Genomic DNA, 17,210 nt, shown 5'->3' on the forward strand with positions numbered 1-17,210 from the left:
ATTCTGGCACGTTGGATGCAATGATTCCTATTCTGGGCTGTCTAATCCTTGTTCCTCTCGCCACAGATGGAACCTGGGTAACATCTATTCACTCTTCAGATTATTCTCTGAAATGCATTGCTTCTTTATTTGCGTTGCTTTGACATTTACCTGGCAACCCCATCATTCACGACGTCCAGGGTTCCAGTTGATCCGATCAACAGAACAGCCTGCTCCTAAAATCAACATGCAAGTGACTGAGCACTCCACAGACACATGTACCCTTAATGTAGTTCTCAGGGAGATTCAACGTGACACAGAATATAACAAGGCTGGCCCCTTTGAATTACAGGTATGCACTCATTTTGCCGGCTGAGTGGAGTGGAAGCGCAATGGCCCAGTGGTTAGGGCAGCGGACTCGCGGTTTCGATTCCCAGACCGGGCTTTGTGAGTGTTTATTGAGCGAAAACACCTAAAAGCTCCACGAGGCTCCGGCAGGGGATGGTGGTGAACCCTGCTGTACTCTTTCACCACAACTTTCTCTCGCTCTTTCTTCCTGTTTCTGTTGTGCCTGTAATTCAAAGGGTCAGCCTTGTCACACTCTGTGTCACGCTGAATATCCCCGAGAACTACATTAAAGGTACACGTGTCTGTGGAGTGCTCAGCCATTTGCACGTTAATTTCACGAGCACGTTGTTCCATTGATCGGATCAACTGGAACCCTCGCCGACGTAAGCGACGGAGTGCCAACACACACACTGTCCCATGATGGTAAGATTAAGAGTAGAAGAATGAAGTGTGATAGATGAATGGGAATAAAGTTCCCTTATGAACATAATAAACTATGTTAATAAACTATGGGAACTTTATTCCCATTCATCTATCACACTTCATTCTTCCACTCTTAATTTTCTATTAATTTCTTTCTTTCTCTTCCTTCTCTTTCTCTAAATTACCTTTGACATTAAATCTATTAACAGATTTTAAAAAATAACTTGCTAGCTTTCCCCTTCATCATATACGCGGTAATCACATTTGGTTAAAATGCTTTATTGATGTATTTTGTTTCTCGTTTTTCCCTGATAAGATGATTGCATTGTTCTACATCATTTTTATTTCCTCTGGTATAATCTTAATGCTTTCTTCGAAACATATGTTGGAAGCATAAATGATTTGAATAATACTTGTGTTTGACTCCATTTCTTAATTTATCTATGTTAAACGAAAACATTTCACTAAACCCTGGAATTTCTATCTTTATAAATAGGTTGTAATATCCTTGGCCCTTATGTGAATTTTTGCTACCCTCATAACTATTCATTTATTTTTTTCCGTGTTATTTGTACACATTGAAAAAATACACATACATTTATATATATACATATACATTTGCACACACACACACACAAACATACACACAAATCACACACAAACATACACACACACACACACGCACACACATACACACACACACACACACACACATATGATGGGGTGCTGAAAAGTTCCTGGCTTTAATGGTGTCATGAAAGGCATGGTTGGAGGCTAAACCTTTCAAGTTCTTTTACAGGGTTTAGAAAATATTAAGGATTTTGGCAATAATGATGTGAATCTGAGAGGGGAATATTTTGAATAAAATCATAATTAACTGATCCTCCTGTATTTTCTTTTACCCAAAACCAAGAACTTTTCAGCACCCCCTCATATGTGTGTGTGTGTGTGTGTGTGTGTGTGTGTGTGTGTATTCACACACACATAATGGTGGTGCTCCAGAATGGACACAACCTCTAGTTGAAAATACTAAAGGAATAATATATAAAATAGGAATATATAAAACTTTTTGGAAATACCAGTATAAAGAGAAAAAGACAGAGAGATAGAGTGAATGTGTATGTAAGTGTTTGTATGTGTCCGTGTAGAATGGTAGTCATCTGCTGTGTGTTGAGTTGACTCAGCAAGTCTTAAGAACTGCACCTGTCTTCATTATTAAAACATAAGTCGAGAAGCAGAGGACAACAGTTGCATTCATCCAACCATATTCTTCATCATCTGCTTTCATTTCCAAAAGAGATATTCACCCCACTCCACAACATAAGAAATGTCATGTCGAGCACTCAATACTCACCAATCCACTTTCATCTTTGGTGTTTATCTTTCACAAGGTTAGCAGCTTCAGAAAATCTTATACTGTGATATCTAGCTTGCACGTCATTAACTTGCGAAAATATATGTCTTAGCATCAATAAAGCAAGCTCGCTGTCAACATCATAAGGTTTGTTATCTTTATTGTCGAATCAAAAGACTGACCACTGCTAACATTTGGTTTTGTCAAAGCATATCTAATTTGAATTAGTATATCCAAAGGTAAAATGCTGCTATCATCTGAGTAATTATGTATTCTTGCAATTAGCTGGTCATTATTTATTTATGCTCTGAAAAATGAACAATAGACATCAGGTGCATGCCAAAGAAACAATGCAATATCTGACAATTCTACCTTGAGTGAATAGAGGCGCAATGGCCCAGTGGTTAGGGCAGCGGACTCGCGGTCATAGGATCGTGGTTTCGATTCCCAGATCGGGCGGTGAGTTTTTATTGAGCGAAAACACCTAAAGCTCCACGAGGCTCCGGCAGGGGACGGTGGCGAACCCTGCTGTACTCTTTCACCACAACTGTCTCTCACTCTTACTTCCTCTTCCTGTTGTGCCTGTAATTCAAAGGGTCAGCCTTGTCACACTGTGTCACGCTGAATATCCCCGAGAACTGCGTTAAGGGTACACGTGTCTGTGGAGTGCTCAGCCACTTGCACATTAATTTCACGAGCAGGTTGTTCCGTTGATCGGATCAACTGGAACCCTCGACGTCATAAGCGACGGACTGCCAACAACAACCTTGAATGGGTCTGTTCTTATCAAGGTCATAGTACCATTCAACAGAATTGTTTCAAAGTAAGGATCTTTCCTCTTCGTTTTTCTTTTCTTTCTTTCATCTTTTACTTGTATTAGTCAATTAACTGTGACCATGCTGGGGCACCACCTTCAAGAGTTTTTCAGTTGAACAAATTGATACTGGTGCTTATTGACTTTTTTCAAGTCTGCTATTTATTCTCTCAGGACACATAAAAGGCACTCAGTACACTCTGTTGAATGGTCGGCATTAGGAAGGGCTTCCAGCCATAGAAACTAAGCCGAAACAAACTGAGGTCTGGTGCTAACATGGAAAATGGACACTAAACGACAATGATGATGATGATTATGAAGCAAAAGGATGCTAAATGATGATGATGATGCTGATGATATATAGATATACACACACACACACACACACGCACATGCACACGCACACATACACAAGCATTTGCACAGTTTCCATTTACCAAACTGGATTCTATTTACAAAGTCATATTGGTAAACTAGAAGCTAGATTATGAAAAGACTTACCCAAGGTGCTTTAGAATAAGAATTGAACCTGAAACCATGCAGCTCGGAACTAATTTCTTAACCATCCACTTTCGCCAATGCCACAGATTTTCACACCATTTTAATAATGGCTTCAGCTAGGATCAAATGTCAATTTGTTTACTTTATTTCTTTGGAGTGTTTGTAGAGATATACTCTATAAACATGAAAGTTTGCATGTTTAAACAAATATTCACTTTCTAGGTATGTCTATACATACATACATATACATAAATATATATACACATATGTGTATATGTATGTGTATATGTGTGTGAGTGTATATATATATACATATATGTGTGTGTGTGTATATGTGTTTGTGCATGCATGTATATATATGTGAGCGCGTTATATATATATGTGTAGACATACACACACACACACGTATATATATATATGCATACACATAATATATATATGTGTGTCTGTATATGTGTTTGTGCATGCATGTATATATATGTGAGCGTGTTATATATATATATATATATATATATATATGTGTGTAGACATACATACACACACATACACACACATACACACACAAACACATACATATAAATGTGTAGCTATTTTATGTAAAGATCTAATTGTGAAAGGGTATATTTATCTTATCACTAAAAGAGTTTTGTTATGTTTAACTTTTGATGGGAATGTGTTCAAAGAATCAGATTAAACAAACAGCACCAGGTGCAGACAAGACTCTGTGGTGAAGAACTTTGGTTTGCTGGCATGTGGCTTCGTGTTTGATTCCATTTTCTATCTTCTAATGCAAGTCTTGGGTTTGACCAAAGTCTTTGAACTAGCATTTGGTTGAATAACAATATCTAGAAGGCCATTGCTTATATATACACATGCCTCCATTCATGCAGTCATATATACATATGTATATACACACGAACTCTTCCAGGTTAAATCAATAACTGGTTTATTTCTCCAATTATAAATGAGAAGCACCTTCTACATACCCATGTAGTGCTATTCAGACACGATTTTAAAAAAATATTCCTTGTACCATTGTGGAATCATGTGGCTTCATGGTTAAGATGTTTGACTCTTGATTGTAAAATTGTGGTTTCATTTCCTGGACTGGGAAATGCATTGTGTTCTTGAGCAAAACACTTCATTTCAGATTGCTCCAATCCACTCAGCTTGCAAAGGTGAAGTAACCTGTGACAGGCTGGAGTCTCATCCAGGGAGAAAATATATACGAGTCCTTATGAGTTCATAGGGCTTGACAAGGATGCTTTTATACCATGTAGAATTCTGCTAGTGTGGTTATGACTGAAACTAACATCAACATCATGAATGGAAACAGTACTGAAGCACCAGTAAGCTATTTAAGAAGGTACAAGTTCTCCTCTCCTTTTACATGGTTTATATATCTAAAGCCTGATCTATTTTAGTGCAATGAAAAAATGCTTTTGTTAATCCTTCTATTGGCTTGAAAAAGCAGCTTGAAAATTATTGGCATGAAGTTCACTCCATCTTAAATGCCTTTATGGCAAAACAGCTTCTGCAACAAGTGTCTTTCTTCAATAAAAAAAATAAATAAAACCAGGCTTGCTTTTCTGGTGCTAACTGATCTCAAACCACTGGCCAAAATTGGCAATAAGAGAGATAGCTAATAATTTAAACAAACCACCACTACTATCATTAGATTATTGTGTAACTGCAAATGTAATTAAGTTGACAGAGACAACTGAAGAATATATTCAATTCCGGAATATCTTGAAACTATAGTTTGCAGAAAACTTTTCTACTGTTGCAACTACCATCGAGCAAAAGGTCAACCTCAACAAGATTGCATAAAAATTTCAACAGCTCTAATGTTAAAAGTTTCCGACAATGTCACTGAAGAGCACATAGAATCATATGGTGGTAATTACGGGAATATTATTTACTTTTGAATACACGGCTGTTATTGCTCTTAAAGAACACTTAGGAGAAATCTGCAATATACATGGTAATGGAATTACGAAATGAAAGCAATTGAGATGGAAAGCAAAACTTGAAGAAAACATCACCAGTCTCTCCTATTGTATTCGCTGGTTAATGAGGATAAGAAAATGTAAATACGTAGAATATAAAAATTAACAAAACTCATCATCTTCATTCTTTAACCTCTGTTTGTCCATGCTAGCATGGGTTGGACTGTTTGAGCAGAGCTACCAAGCTGGAGAGCTGCACCAGATTCCTGTCTGTTTGTCCATGCTAGCATGGGTTGGACCATTTGACCAGAGCTCGCAAACTGGGAAGCTGCACCAGATTGCAGTCTGTTTGTCCATTCTAGCATGGATTGGACTGATTGACCAGAGCTGACCAGCTGAGGAGCTGCACCAGATTCCAGTCTAATTTGGAATGGTTTCTACTGCTGGATGCCCTTCCTAATGCCAACCACTTTACAGTGTGTGTTGGGTGCTTTTAACATGGTACTGGCATAATTGCTTTTATGTGGCACCCACATTTTAAATTATAAAGAAACAAAGAAAGAGAAAAAGAGAAGAAATAGGGGAAAAAATGGAGTTTAAGCAGCAGAAGATGTAGAGGGAAGGGGTAAAGGGCCACACACTTCAGAACAAATGCTGTGACCTGCTGTGTTCTACGGTCAAAACTGCAATGGTGCTGTTGTGAAGAAGGGCCAGCAGAACTCACTGCTGCAGTCACCCCACTTTGTGGGGCTCATTTCTCAGATGGATCAGGGTTATTCTGATTTTGCAGAAAAAATTGGTAGAACAGGGTCCTAGAACACCTGAGGTCTTGACAGTGACTGGCACAAACTAATAGCTGCTGGTCAGGCCCCTGTATTTATATATTTTTCTCTCTTCTGCGTTACAGGTGGTGATACCAGGGTTTGCAATCATGTTCACACATTACAAAACTCTATGGTGACTCTTTGCTCTGAGCTTTTGAAAGAAGGTTAATTATTCTAAAGCATGAACTCAGAACATTGAACAAAAATCTCCTCTGCCATAGACAAATTTTTTAACAATCTTTTATGTATTGCAAGTTTGCATCCAACCCACAAGCATTATATAGAGATCACCCCACTCTCAAGACGACCTTAGTGGAGGCGCAATGGCCCAGTAGTTAGAGCAGCGGACTCGCGGTCATAGGATCACAGTTTCGATTCCCAGACCAGGCGTTGTGAGTGTTTATTGAGCGAAAACACCTAAAGCTCTACGAGACTCCGGCAGGGGATGGTGGCAAACCCTGCTGTACTCTTTCACCACAACTTTCTCTCACTCTTACTTCCTGTTTCTGTTGTGCCTGTAATTCAAAGTGTCAGCCTTGTTACACTGTGTCACGCTGAATATCCCCGAGAACTACGTTAAGGGTACACGTGTCTGTGGAGTGCTCAGCCACTTGCATGTTAATTTCACGAGCAGGTTGTTCCGTTGATTGGATCAACTGGAACCCTCGACGTCATAAGCGATGGAGTGCCAATAACAACAACAACATTGTTATATGGGAAACACAAGAAAAAGTATGTACCATCATAGAGGTCAGCTGCCCTTTTGATGTGAATATTTCTTCAAAAATCAACAAAAAAGAAGTTGACTATGGACAACTGCTTTGAAACTTTCAGCTTCTATATCTTGATTATTAATTTCACGTTTATACCAGTAATAACTGGTGCACTTGGTTTTCTGAGTAAATATCTTAGTGACAATCAAGAAAAACTAAAGTATTCAGGAAAACAAACCAGCCAGAGAACTTGCACATTACTTATACAATCTGTAAGTGGAACAGTAAACATTTGCAAGACTTTTCTCAAATTTAAAATGTGAATTCATTTTTCTTATCAACATTCCATCTATGGAGCTTTGTAAGAGAGTTAGAAACCAGCTTCTTCCTCAGACGAAGAATTCAAATAATTAAAAAAAAAGAAAAAGAGAAGCACATACATACACATATGATGCTAGTCTCTTATAGTCCGAGAGAGTTGGTTATAGACTTTTTTACTAAATAACCTGCAAAGATGACTTGTTTCTCCGTTTAATCGATGTTGCTTGAACAGGTGTATGGTGTATCACACGTTAAGTGTTTAAGTGATCGCAGAACAATGTGAGAACACAATGCACCACCTACTCCAATAATTCAAACCACGAAATAAAAGCATACACACCACACACACATATATATATATCAGGTCATTAAGAATGAAACGTCTGATTTTGAACTGAAATTTTCTTTTTCTTTATCTCAACAAAAAACAATGCAGTTAATCAAAGTATGCACCTAAATTATCAACACAATTTTGCCATTTTATCGGTAGCTTATTTATGGCAGCAGTGAAGAATTCTGGAGAGTAAGAGGTGATGAAATCATGAAAGATTGTTTTTGCATCTTCTTCAGATTTGAAGTTTTTCACCTACAAAAAGTTGTCTAATGCCTGGAAAATGTGACAGTCAGTTGGTGCAAGGTCTGGTGAATATGGTGGATGACAGAGTACTTCCAAGTACAGTTCCTGTAATTTGAGTAGCGTTCTTTGTGCAACATGTGGTTGAGCATTGTTTTGCAAGAGAATTGGCCTGTCTCAATTGAACAATCTCAGTTGTTTAATTGAAAGTTCACTCATTATTTCTTCCAATTAGTTTATGTATACATCCGTTGTAATTGACCTACCAGATCACATGAAGTTGTAGTGGATGACACCATTAGCTCTTTTTGGTAAATATTCTGTTTTGGATTGTGTTTTGGCACTTTGCCTCTATCCAACCACTGTGCAGAATGTTTGCTATAATTGGAAAGAATCCATTTTTCATTACACGTAACAATACAATGCAAAAATGGCCATGATAGCAAAGAGCAAGTTTCAAGATGGCATGTCATTTGATGCTTGTTCAGTTCGTGTGGTACCCTTTTATCCAGCTTCTTTACCTTGTTGATTTGTTTCAGATGGTCCAATACACTTGGACTCGAAACATCAAACCTTGCTGCTAACTCACGCATAGCTTGAGATGTATTTGCTTCCACTACAGTTTCCACCTCATCATTATCCACCTTGGTTGCAGGTCTACAATGGGGCTGATTTTCAAGAGTAAAGTCACCAGAGTGGAACTTTTCAAACCATCGATGCACAGTGCACTCATTCGCCACATCTTCCCCAAACACCTCATTGATGTTTCGAGCTGTTTGGGATACAGTGGTTCCATGATGGAATTCACATTCATAAACAATATGAATTTTTGATCTATCCTTGGGTTAAAAAAACTGGATTTACAAGAGAAAACTCACAATATAATCTGACAACATGAATTGCATTTCGAAAAGTGATGATGTAACTCTTCAATGTTGTAAAAGAAAGAACTGTCAGGATAAAACATTAGAATTAATGACTATCAAACTTAATGCATAAGAAAATTGGGCATTTCATTCTTAATGACCTGACAAATATAAATATATATTTATACATTTATATGGGTGTAAATATATATATATATATATATATATATATATATATATATATATATATATGTATGCATGTATTTATGTATGTATGTTTAGTGACATATATTTCTAGATATATAGACATATATATGTACATAAACACACATATACATACACACACGCACCACACAAATATATACACATATACACATGCACACACGCATATATATATTTATATTACTATGCATATATTTCTATCTAAATCTCTTCATATGAGTGTAAAACAATTCATTACCTTGCATTCCTTTCCTTTTAAATATTAAAAACATGACAATATAATAATGCTATATTATATTTTTAGGTTATATATTATTAAACTACATCACAATAAATTCTGGATTATATTAATATATATCAATATAAAATATACTGAAAGAAATTATTGTTGTTGTTGTTATTATTGTTATTATTGATATAAAGGCAGCAAGTTAGCAGAATCATTAGTATGCCTGGCAAAATGCTTAGCGGCATTTTGTTTGTGGCTACATTCAGAGTTCAAATTCCGCTGTGGTGGACTTTACCTTTCATCTTTTTAGGGTCGATAAATTAAGTACCAGTGAAACACTGGGGTTGGTGTATTTGATTAGTCCCCTCTCCCAAAATTTCAAGCTTTGTGCCTTTTGTAGAAAGGATTATTATTATTATTATCATTACTGTTATTATCATTATTATTATTAAGGCAGTGAGCTGGCATAATCGTTAGCACACCAGGTGAAATGCTTTGCAGTAATTTGTCTGCCCCAACATTCTGAGTTCAAATTCTGCCTAGGTCAACTTTGCCTTTCATTCTTTCGGGGTCGATAAATTAAGTACCTGTGGAGTACTGGGGTCGATGTGATCAAGTATCCTCCTTCCCACAAAATTCAGGCCTTGTGCCTGTAGAAGAAAGGATTATCATTATCAATAATATTAATATGCTAATTTGTTTTTATATGTACCTATGCCAACTCACTGCCTTTCTGTTGGTAATATATTGTTCTCTTTAAGATATTTGTACAGTTCTTCTGCAATTCCTCCTGAAAGTAACTTCCACATTAATGGGAGGCAAGAAATTGTTCTGTAATTGTCAGCAACATTTCCCTTTGATGTATCTTTTCGGCACAACACCATTCCTCCTTGTCAACCAACCCAGGATTTCTTCTTCTCCATTGATCAATTTATGGCAACTACTCAACTTTATAATCCCAAATTCCTGTACACCATCAGGTCCTGCTACTTTCCAATTGCTTATGTTTTTACTCATTTTTCTGACACTGTCTTCTGTGAAGTGGATAGCCTCTTGCTGGGGATAAGAAGCTGTTTGCCTCAGGCTGTAGAGCCATTCAGCTGTGGTATTATGTTGTTCTTGCTTACTCCATATCTTACTCCAAAACAGTTGACTTTCATCAGCATCAATGATTAATCTTTCACTTTTTTTATCATCATTAATATCTTGATAAAATCTTTTTTGGCCAATTCTAAACAATTTGTTTTGCTAGTATTGTGTAATCTGTTGTTCAAATCTTGTTAGTTTTTTTTTTTTTGTACGGATGCACTGCTTCAGTTCTTCAATTACAACATTTAGGCCTTTTGTATCTGCACCATACTTCTTTCTAACTTTTTCAAATTTCCATTCATTCTTAAGCTCTCTATTTCTTTTCCTGACAAATATTGGCACTACACTATTCAAGGAGTTTATATCTTCAGAAATTCTCCTTTTCCACCACGGTTGTTTATTTCTTCTTCTCTCCGTCGCTGTCCTGTTCTCAGTAATTCTCAATTCCATCCTTTCTGCCACAATCCTACTTGCAGCCTTGATAAGATTATTTGTTTGTGTGATGTTCTTTGTTTCAATGTGTCTCAATACAAGATTGACTTCATTCATCTCTTGATTTAGTCTCCATTGGTTAGCCTTCTTAAAGTTGCACATAAATTCTTCCCTTTCTGTATTTAATAGATCCAAAATCCTGTCTATTATTATTCGAGCTTCATTGTTTGAGTAGTCACTGATCTCAATTCTTTCACAATTCACGGAATTATATTCTTGCGAACAATTACTCTTTACTCTTTTACTTGTTTCAGTCATTTGACTGTGGCCATGCTGGAGCACCGCCTTTAGTCGAGCAAATCGACCCCAGGACTTATTCTTTGTAAGCCTAGTACGTATTCTATCAGTGTCTTTTGCCGAACTGCTAAGTTACAGTGACATAAACACACCACCATCGGTTGTCAAGCGATGTTGGGGGGACAAACACAGACACACAAACACATACACACACATATATATATATATATATATACGACTGGCTTCTTTCAGTTTCCGTCTACCAAATCCACTCACAAGGCTTTGGTCGGCCCGAGGCTACAGTAGAAGACACTTGCCCAAGGTGCCACGCTGTGGGACTGAACCCGGGACCATGTGGTTCGTAGGCAAGTTACTTACCACACAGCCACTCCTACGCCTTTATGATAATAATAATAATAATAATAATAATAATAATAATAATAATAATTACAATAATTATGATAATAATAATAATAATGATTTCAAATTTTTGCATAAGGCCAGCAAGTTTGGGGAGGGGTAAGTCAATTACATTAACCCCCAGCACTCAGCTGGTACTTTATTTTATCAACTCTGAAAGGGTGAAAGGCAAAGTTGACCTCAGCAGAATTTGAACTCACAATGTAAAGTTGGAAGAAACGCCACTAAGCATTTTTCCCCGGAGCGGTAACAACTCTGTCATTTTGCCACCTTAACACAATTAACAATAATAATAACAATAACATTAGTAATAATAGCCATAGTAATGTTACAAGTCCAAACGAATACAGAAACAACAACAACACAACAAAAACAATAACAACAAGAAGAACAACAACAACTACATCAATGTCGGAAACAGTATTGGTTGCAGTCCAGCCAACATATTTCAACAATTAACGGTAAATCTGACCTCGGTGAATGTTAGAATTTGGCAATATTCCACGACAGCTGGACATGAGGTTAACACTATGAGGGAAAATCTGGAACCATTAGAATTTAAATATAACATCAATCCAGAATGGCGGAACGTGGAGCTAACACTTTACGTACGAACAAAAGACTGGTGCAGCTCCTGTGGATTGTAAATACACATTGCAGAGAACATTTGTGCATATGCGTGCGTGTATATGTCCGTGTGTGTGCGTGTGTGATTGTGTGACTATCATCATCTTTGTAATCTTTGTTTTAACATTCACTTTTCCATGATTACATGAATCCAATGTAATTCATTGCAGGCAGAGCTCTAATGCAGGATGCTCTTCCTCAGATGTAAAAGCAATTCGTTCCAGTAACAGTTGATCTCAAAGCAATCCAATGCAACTTATTAGATTCTGAGAAAGGCTGTAAAAGTTAAGGTATTACTAACACACAGATATCATCATCATCATCATCATTTAATGTCTGCATCTAGTGGAGCATATACGAATGTTTACACTTATAAATCCGATTCAAAGGGGTTCTCTGCCTAGTTCATCTCCCCATATGTGTATAATCAGAACAGTTCAGCATTGAATCCATTCCCGTTTCCAAATATTTGTAAATAAAATATAAGGAGCATCGTACTTATGTTTGAGTAGAACAGAGTGAGTTCTGTGTTAACATATATTTCTGCAAAAGGTTATTTTTAGATAACCACAACCAACTATTTATTTGCATAATACCATTTTACACCAGACGTGTATACCAACATCATAACGCCACCATCTTCAGATGAAATTTTAAACAAGTAAGATAATACCTTGTCCATGAAAAATCCAACCGACATTGTTGGATAAGTGGTATTTTGACAATAATATTCGAATTTACGGAGACTTTAGAACGAGTGAGTTTAAGAGGCATGCGAGAAGTAAAGAGATCAAACGAATATATTATTTATCTAAATTAGTTTATAGCTGATACTGGTCATGAGAGCCTTAAGGACAACCATGGCTACAGCATGTCTATGATTCTTGTAATTTCCTATAACCAGTATCAGCTATAAACTAATTTTGATAAATAATATATTCATTTAATCTCTACACTTCTCAGATACCTGTTAAAACCACTCCTAATTTCTCTATAAAGTTGAATGTTATTTTCAAAATGTCACTTATCCTACAATGTTGGTTGGGTTCATCGTAGTCAAGGAATTATCTCACTTGTTTGATACTTGTTTCAAATTTTACCCGAAGATGGTGGCTCATATGTTATGATATAATCTAAGAATACATCAATAGGATTCTACCAAAACAACTGCCATAAATTTTAAACTTCATTTGTGACCTTTTCCTTTATATATATATATATATATATACTCTCTTTTACTCTTTTACTTGTTTCAGTCATTTGACTGTGGCCATGCTGGAGCACCGGCTTTTGTCGAGCAAATCGACCCCAGGACTTATTCTTTGTGAGCCTAGTACTTATTCTATCACACTCTTTTGCCGAACTGCTAAGTTACGGGGACGTAAACACACCAGCATCGGTTGTCAAGCGATGTTGGGGGGACAAACACAGACACACAAACATACACACACACCACACACACACCACACACACCTATATATATACATATATACGACAGGCTTTTTTCAGTTTCCGTCTACCAAATCCACTCACAAGGCTTTGGTCAGCCCAAGGCTATAGCAGAAGACACTTGCCCAAGGTGCCACGCAGTGAAACTGAACCCAGAACCATGTGGTTGCTAAGCAAGCTACTTTACCACACAGCCACTCCTACGCCTATATATATATATATATATATCATTTATCTTTTCATTGTTTCAGTTATTAAACTGTGGCCATGCTGGGGCAGCATCTTGAAGAGTTTAAAGTCAAATGAATTGACCCCATTACTTAATTTTTTTGCTAAGTTTGGTACTTATTCTATTGATCTCTTTTACTGAACTGCTAAGTTACGGGGATGTAAACACACCAAGACTGGTTATCGAGTGGTGGTGGGGGACAAGCACAGACACAAAGACATACAAACGCATGCACATACACACATGCACATGCACACACACACACACACACACACACACACAACAAACTTCTTTTAGTTTGCATCTACCAGCTCCACTCATAATGTTTTGGTGAACCCAAGGCTATAGTAGAAGACACTGATCCAAAGTGCCATGCAGTAGGACTGAACCTCGAATGATGTGGTTGAGAAGGCAAACTTCTTACCACACAGTCATGCCAGTGCCTATATAGATAGGTGTGTGTATGTATATATATGTATATATATACTAATAATATTAGGGACATAATCCAAAATTAAAATCAATTTATAAAAAATTAAAATTAAATTAAGTTTCACAGAGTCAAATATGTGACAGTGGATTTTCATCGATGAGTTCATAAACCTTGGTTCTTTTCCCTAAAACTATATATATATATATATATATATATATATATATATATATATATATATATACATACACACACACACACTGGTAACTTTTCTTCACGTTACATGGGTAAAATACCCAGTCTTTCTAGATAGATAAATAGATAGATAGATAGATAGATAGATAAATGGCTTCTTTCTATTTCCAGCTAACAAATCGACTCTCAAGTCTGGGGGCTGTCATAAAAGATATTTACCCAAGGTGTCAAACAGTGGGAGTGAACCTGAAGCCATGTGACTGGGAAGCAAGCTTCTTACCACAGGCACATATGAAAGGACGAATTTTTGCAAAAAGATCAAAATACCAAAATTCTAGAACCACACATTTTGGCATGGGTTCAAGTTACTAACAGAAAATGACTGAAGAACTTCCATTCTTGTTGTTATTGTTGTTGTTGTTGCTGGTGTTGGTGGCGGTGACGATGTTTTTTGTTGTGGAAAAACACAAGGAGAAGCAGATAAGGCAATGCTTTACAAGACGTATTTCTTAGAACTTGATATATTTCAAATTGGTAAAAGATAAGAGAAGCATTTATGTGTTTGGTTGGTTGGTTGACTTGTTCAAGATACCAGTTAAATCTCTCTTGAATTGATATCACTGTTGTCTTAAGAAAGAGGACACATTAGATAATGTAGTACTAGTTAGACTATGACAAAGGCGAAGTGATTATGTCTGGGGTGTTGCTGGTCAGATGTCTGGTCGATCAGGGTTGATCTAAGGCTAAACATCATCAACAACAACATGAATAACAACAGCAACAGCAAGTCTACTATAAAGCATTCCGACTGATGCTCTACCGGTCCATGGCTGCCCCCATCTATCCCACATTAGGCTAAAGACTAATGTTCACCCTGATAGGTTGTTGTTGGCACTCCGTCACTTCCAACGTCAAGGGTTCCAGTTGATCCAATCAACGGAACAGCCTGCTCGTGAAATTAACGTGCCAGTGGCTGAGCACTCCACAGACACGTGTACCCTTAACGTAGTTCTCGGGGATATTCAGCATGACACAGTGTGACAAGGCTGACCCTTTGAATTACAGGCACAACAGAAACAGGAAGTAAGAGTGAGAGAAAGCTGTGGTGGAAGAGTACAGCAGGGTTCGCCACCATCCCCTGCCGGAGCCTCTTGGAGCTTTAGGTGTTTTCGCTCAATAAACACTCACAAAGCCCGGCCTGGGAATCGAAACCGCGATCCTATGACTGCGAGCCCGCTGCCCTAACCACTGGGCCATTGCATCTCCACCCTACACACTAACCACTAAGCCGTGCACCTCCACATACATACATATATACATGCATACATGGGGAAGTCGACATGACTCCATAAGGAGCGTGAGGGTGATTTCTTGGGTTCCCTGGCATATATTCTTTCTTCTTTGGACAGGACATCGGTCAGCCACAGGATTACTCGTTTTTAGCAGCTGAGGGGATTGGAGTAACATGAATATGAAGAGCTTTTACTCAAGAACAATGCATCACCTGCTCGAGGAATCGAAACCACAATCTTACAATCATTACTCCAATACCCTAACCATTAAACCATGTGCCTCCCCATACATATTCACACACACACACAAACATACACACACACACATACATACGAAGCTCAGAGATGATAGTGACATTGATCATCAAAGTAGTCTACCATGGCAGGGGTTTTCAAACTGTGGTCCACGGACCACAGGGGGTCCGCAAGGACAAGACAGGGGGTCCGTGGACAGCAAATGCTTTTTATGGGCAATTTGATTTTATATATGTTTTTTAATTGAAACCGCGATCCTATGACCACGAGTCCATTGCCCTAACCACTGGGCCATTGCACCTCCACATGAGAATATATAGATAAAGCAAAACATACAAATCTGAACATATATATACATGCACACATGCCTACATGCATACATGCACGCATACATACATACGTGCATACATGTATACATACGTACATACATACATACATCAGCAAGTCTACATTTCTCAGTAAGTTGCATAGGATCGATTTCCCTGGTTTCTCTTGTGTATATTCCTTCCTTCCTGGATGGAACGCCAGTCCTTCACTGGATGACTCATTTTTTAGCAACTGAGTGGACTGGAACAACATGAAACCAAGTATTTTTGCTCAAGAACAAAAACACATCATCCAGGCAGGAATCGAAACCACAATCTTACAATCATGAGTCCCACAGTTTCACCACTAAGCCATTCACCTCTACTCTGTGGTTGCTATTGTTGTTTTTTATGTTTTCATTTTTGATTTTTCTTTCTTGTTTTTCTGTTGATCTTAATCTTGTCTTATTGTTTTTATTGTCCTTATTATTGTTGTTGTTGTAGCTACATAATTGTTGTTAGCATTCTTGATTTATTCTTTTTTGCTACATTTTCTCTTGATATTTTACCTGTTGTTGTTGTTGTTTGTACTATTGTTGTGTCTGATGTAGTTCTTACTGTTGTTTTCACCTTTGTTGTTCTTCTTCTTGTTCTTGCTCTTGTTGTTTTTGCTTTTGCTGTTCTCGTTTTTGTTGTCACTCTCGGTGTTTTTTCGCTTTTGCCGTTCTTATTTATGTTGTTGCTCTTTCGGTCGTTGTTTTGGCTGCCGTCTTGTTTTCATTGCTGCTGATTTTGTTGTTGTTGTTGTTGCTGCTACTGCTGCTACTGCTGCCACAGAACATGTTAAAGAAGAATGAGATAATGCCACAATTCCATAAAATATATTTGCATACAACATGATATATTTCAAATCAGTAAAAAACTCTAAGAAAAAAAAAATAACCATTTCTTTCTCCCCCACTTCCCATACCATCACCACTACCGTCGCCACCACCGCCACCACACACCTTCTGTATCTTGTATCTCTTTTGGAAGACTTCTTAGATTCCTTGCTGCAGAGAATGGAGAAATTG

This window comes from Octopus bimaculoides, chromosome 27 (assembly GCF_046866305.1).
Source record: "Octopus bimaculoides isolate indiv1 chromosome 27, ASM4686630v1, whole genome shotgun sequence".
NCBI lineage: Eukaryota > Metazoa > Mollusca > Cephalopoda > Octopoda > Octopodidae > Octopus > Octopus bimaculoides.